At 34.5% G+C, this 5,700-nt stretch overlaps 1 long non-coding RNA gene across 2 annotated transcripts; it reads right to left on the bottom strand.

Moving 5' to 3' along the window:
* Positions 1 to 395: 395 nt before the first annotated feature.
* LOC131635800 (uncharacterized) lies at positions 396 to 5,064 on the bottom strand. 2 transcript variants are annotated; one of them, XR_009293875.1, is made up of 4 exons: positions 3,240 to 5,064; positions 2,474 to 3,131; positions 1,761 to 2,316; positions 398 to 1,547 (listed from the first exon to the last, which is right to left on the bottom strand). It is a non-coding gene; the product is annotated as an uncharacterized LOC131635800 (long non-coding RNA). The 2 variants fall into 2 exon arrangements; XR_009293874.1 differs by having other exon boundaries at positions 396 to 1,547; positions 2,474 to 5,064.
* Between the last annotated feature and the right edge of the window lie 636 nt (positions 5,065 to 5,700).

Here is a 5,700-nt window from a genome sequence, read left to right as displayed (position 1 = left end):
TGATAAAAAATATTTAGATCATAAATACCATTTTTTATATATGAAAATATTTAGATCAATAATAGATTTTTTCCTTTAAAAATTTTATTTTTGTTTAGGTATCGTATCAACACCCGTGTGTTCGCACGATGCTGGTGTGGTACGCAGGCTTTTGTTTTCAAAATGTAATCAAAATGAAATTAAAAATAATAAAATTGTTTTACCGAAATAAATAATATGTTATTTTAAAAAAAAAGACATATTTTTAAAATAAAAACAAAATTATTTTACAAAGACTGTTTTAATATATTTCAATTTTTAATATATTATCTTTAAAAAATTTGTATCTTAAATTAAAAATAATTTTTTAAAAAATAGATACATACATAATTTAAAAACAACACATTTTTCTCGTATTTGGTTTAATTCATTATATTTTATTTTATTTTCTTTAATTATATAAAAAATAATAATTCGTGCATTTATACGAATTTTGGGATGATTAGTAGTGCGTACAAAATAACAGTACATCAAATAAAACAGCAATAAGCCAATAAGTGTGATATAAAAAACAATACTAATGTAGTCAGCCAATAAGCAAAATTAGGAAATAATGTCATCCCAAACACAAAATATGCTGTCGGTATCCAAGCCAAAGAGCTACGTAACTAAAATGCGAGCCGCAGAAAAAAATATTCCAGAGTTTATTTCATGAAAACTACATTTTTCCACCAACAACCTCCTACATGGCGGAAATAACTGTCCACCTAAGCATCCATAGATATTTTAGTAAGTAAAATATGGAATTTTACTTGCATCTTTATGAAATACGTTCTTTCTCAAAACAGCTTCTCATTTGAAGCACTTCCTAGATTTCTTTTATATTTTCATATTTTCAAAATTTGTAACAAACAGATGAAAACTTGTAAAAGTGATTATTTTGTTTAAAAAACTGTAATACATGGGCTCTAGGTTTTCTATACATGTTTTCCTTCTGTTTAGACATTCCAGTTATTTTTTTATCAATCAGCAGAAGATATTTAGTGTTAAACCAGATGACAGTTTTCCATGTCCTTAAATCAGACAAACAAAACTTATATAATTGCTAACATTCTGAGTTATGCGAGACTCACAGGTCAACAAAATGGAAACTCAAATCTAAACTTTGTTCTCAAATCTAATCAATTAGGATGTAGATGCAAAAGTCTGATTTGTTAAAATATAAGGGATCGTTTATTAATTTAAGCAAGTATCTTAATTTTGATTATAATATTCTTAGGTCTCATCCCTGATTCCATAACAACACTTTGAAGTCAAAAGTAATTATACTCGAGACAGTACTTAATAAACAGGTCTGACGAATAATATTATAATTCCCTTCATAGGGATAATTTCTTCAATGCCATAACAGAACAGTAGTCTCTAATAAGAAATAAATATGATGATGGAAAAGAAGACCATTACAAATTTATAAGCCGACTATTAAGAGCCTTGCATTCTTGAATAATTTCATCCTCATCAAGTAGTTCCTCCAAAGTGAAATTCTCCCTATCCAAAATGGTCTCCACCTGCAGGATAATTATACACCAAATAACAGTCAAATCAACCCACCAAGAGGTATCTAAATTCCATATTAAAAGTTAAAATCAAAGAAACATAAGGGTATTCCATCCCCAAAAGAAACATAACTCCTACAGTAATAAAGAAACATAAGAGGTATCAGTTATGACCAAGGGTAAACTGATATCCATATACAGTAAAAAAGAGTTCATAACTCCTACCAATTTACAGCTGCATGAATTTGCTGTCAAATCCTATTTTGATCACCAGATATTAGTTCAGTCTGTTGAATCACATGCAAAATCAGTGAGAACCTCAATGCAAGAACCTCTACATACAGAGATCTCATGTAGTTGGATATTTTAAGAACTAAGGAACCATAGCAAATGAAGAAAAATAATCAAAGAGACATGTTTGATGCTTCAAATGAATATAAAGAAAGGTATTCAAAAAAGAAAAATGAGTGAAGTTATTTCACAGATTGAAAAATTATTGAATTAGAGAGGATACATAAAGACAAATACTGATATAAATTGAACCATTGACTCTTTGATCAGCACTAACAATCAGCATCAGCATTAGAATAATATCTAAAAACACCCTTAATTGCATGACAATAGTCCATTATAATCAGTCAATAAAACCTGTAGCTACTACTTATCTTTCGTTGGTTTCTGAAGTGATGCAGCAAGAGCATTAGTGCAGCAAGAGCATCTAATATCCTCTTTGGCATTTCTTCGAACAGTACACATGCATCTATAATATGACTTTTCATCCCTGTTAAAAAGAGAAGTAAATTCAATCAACAGCAGTATAAATTATATTGATTCGAATATATGTCATATTAATTATGCATAAAGTACATGACAGTTAAGTAATTATGCGTAAAATCAAATAATCTACCATATAAAACAAAAGAACTAATTATACTAACAGTCAAGTTCATGGTGCAAGATTCAATCCGGGTTTCCATGTTCCAGACAACTTCACTCTCGACTCCGAGCAACCTCATCTCGGAACCGTACGGGATACGTTCAGGGCATCACTCAACAATTCATCAGTCAATTTAGTCCCAAAATCAAGTGAAAATTCAAAGTTATATAAATGAAAAATGAAGTCATATGCACTCTCAAACTTTTCGAACAGGGCAACATCAAAATACTCATGAAAAGCCCTACAACAACACACAAAACCAGTCCTATAAGCATCAAACCTAATCCATACAGAAAATGCAACCCAACACAAAAATTTAGAAGAAGAAAAGAAGGATCATATATAAACAAAATTCTTTTGGAACTTGGAACTGTTATTGGAAAGTTAGTCATGTTTCATATCAAGATAGCAAGCTTACGAAAATTCCCAACCTGCACTTGACGAAGCAAAGCCGACACCGAATATGTTCCCACCATTAAAGGCAATTTCAAAGATGCTGCAAAGACAGTTTCAAAGTTGTACCTCAACAACAATTAATGCAATCAATATATGATTTGTTTGAATCAACAAACCGAAGGACCAACCTTGTTTACGACCAACAACGACAAAACATTGATTTTATGGACACTATAACAATAAAACAGCAACAATGTTCAAACCTTCATCAAAAAATGATTAACAAAACATTGTAAGCAAACAAAAAAAATGTCACTTCGTTGGCAAATCGAAAATAAAGGTTGAAATCAAACTTGTTTCAGAATACTCACCGGCAACCTCTTCGACCGAACACCGATGTGGCTGCTACTAGCGCCCTTGTGCACCTCCACGAGAAATAGGAAAGTTTCATGATCGCGTAGACATCTTAACATAGGAGAAGCTCTCCCTACTTTATATAGTTTTTCAAATAGAAGGGTGTACTTAGCAACATGTTTCCGGATCCTTCTTACATCTCCCTCATCTAGTGGTAGTTCGCTAGTCTGCAGATAGCGCAATATGGGCGACATCCAGCTAGATTCTAGGATAACTTCCAGGGATTATACCTCGTGTGCCTCTATGCTGGAAGAGGCGAGAGTTTCCTAGATAAATATTTTGTTGAACCCGCCATTTTTGATGTAGCTAGCTTTGACATAAGCCCTACTCTGATGTTTTGTTTACAGGGGACACAATTTATTTCAAAGGACGAGAAGCGAGAAGATAAAGTTTGTACTTTTTGTACCTCATTGGCTTGGTACTTCCTAGAGACTTGGTTGGCGACCAATTGGGAATCAATTTTGGCCTTTAACCTAGAGGCTCCCTTTTCTAAGGCGAGGATCATTTCGATAATGAGGCCTCATACTTCACTTGGTTATTGCTAGCAGTGAACCCGGATTTTAAAGCTTGCTAGATGAGTATGTCGCCAGGTCCTTCTTGGACTATTCCAATGTCGCTCCCTTTTATGTTGGATGCACTATACTGATAGAGCGTTCTGCTATGAACTCTGCCAGAACTTGTGATTTGATGCTTCACCTCGAGACATATTGGATATCGTACTCTGAGAGCTCCACCGCCTAGGATACCATTTTTCCTGCTGGATCGGGCATCTTCAAGACTTTCCGCACAAGATAGTTGGTTTTTACTAGGATTTTGTGACCCTGAAAGTACGCAATACTTCTCAATATTTTGACAACGTGCCTTGGCACCTCTATACACTTTGCTTACGAAATACATAGACTTTTCCACCCCGTCGATTTATTGGATGAGGACTGAGCTCATCACTAATCATTGACCGAGAGGTAGAGCAACAACGACGACCCCTCTCTCAGGCGAGTCAGAACGGTGGGAGATGTGGGGAAGTTCTTGACTTTGGTGAAATCCTCTTCATCCTCGTGGGTCCACTCAAACCTCTCATTCTTCTTTAAAGTAACGAAGAAGAGGAAGACTTTGTTTCCTACGCAGGAAAGGAAGCGAGACAGGGAGGTGAGGCGACCTGTAAGTTATTGCATTTCCTTTACGTTAGTGGGGCTCCTTGTTGTGATAACTGGTTGGCACTTGGTTGGGTTGGCTTCAGATTTTTTCCCTCTCGTGGATGGATTTGTGTACTTCTCTAGAAATTAATTTTTCCAGATTATGTCAAACTTGTCCAACTAATTTCTCTTTTATTCAAAGATGCATGCCATTAATCCATTAAATGCATATTCAATTAGAGGAAATTGAACAAAACATTTGCGATCCTCCCAACGTAGCCTTTCAATGGAATATGTAGTCAATTCATCTATGTTTTTTGTAATTTTAGGATGAGGCTAATAGAATTTGTCATGGAAATACCTTTCCATGTCTGCTCGGTTTTGTATTGAGTTTAGTGGAAGAAAAAATACCACACGAAGTATTGTTCTTATCAATGATAAATGGAACAACTCTAATTTATGGAAATCATTTAGGTTCCATCCATATAATGCCCATCAAACCTTCCAATGTGCTACACAGTTGACTCTCCATCTTCACTAGAAAAGGAAGAAAAGTATGGAGCTTTATAACCTCTGAGAAAAAGTGTAAATTCATCCACAAATTTAAGATAAGGCATTTTATACACATGTATATCCATAGGCTTAGGTTTCATCACAAGTCACCTCTTTATTGTACTACTAATATCCAAGAGGTCTAGCCTCATTTGTAGTTGGTTAATGCCGCATGTTGTTTGGGGGTTTTGAAAATTATGTTGAAACAGAACCTTAGGTGTGGGATTCCCCGATTACCGTTATTGGTTCACCTTAATTTTTTTCAAAAGAGTTCTAAATATTGCATTATATTGATAAGGTAAATTTGTAATCTATGGATGTCCACCAACATAACCAACGACTAGTTTAGTTGTCATCAAATACATCGGGGGTGGAACTGGTACATAAGGTCATGTAAGCTATGTTGTGGGGTTAGCCAATAAAGATGGGTAACTTGCACATGGTTGTTGAATCGAATAACCCACCACTAGTTTTTAAGTTCTAGCTATTGGGCCCAAATGTTTGTCCTCCAGCAAAAGACATGTTCTTATGCATGGTGTTTCCATAAGGAGATACTTGTAGTATACTAGTTTGTTAGATTTCTTCAGGTGGCCACCTTTCCATATCTACCTATCCCAATTGAAGTTGATCCATGTTGTATGTATCATTTGCGATGATCTATATTGTATGTATGATTTGTCACTAGGTGCCCCCGAGGGTTATTTGTCGAAAGATGTTATGATGATGATTAGAA

The sequence above is a fragment of the Vicia villosa genome, linkage group LG1 (assembly GCF_029867415.1).
Source record: "Vicia villosa cultivar HV-30 ecotype Madison, WI linkage group LG1, Vvil1.0, whole genome shotgun sequence".
Classification (NCBI taxonomy): Eukaryota; Viridiplantae; Streptophyta; class Magnoliopsida; order Fabales; family Fabaceae; genus Vicia; species Vicia villosa.
This window is presented reverse-complemented; position numbering and strand designations above follow the sequence as displayed.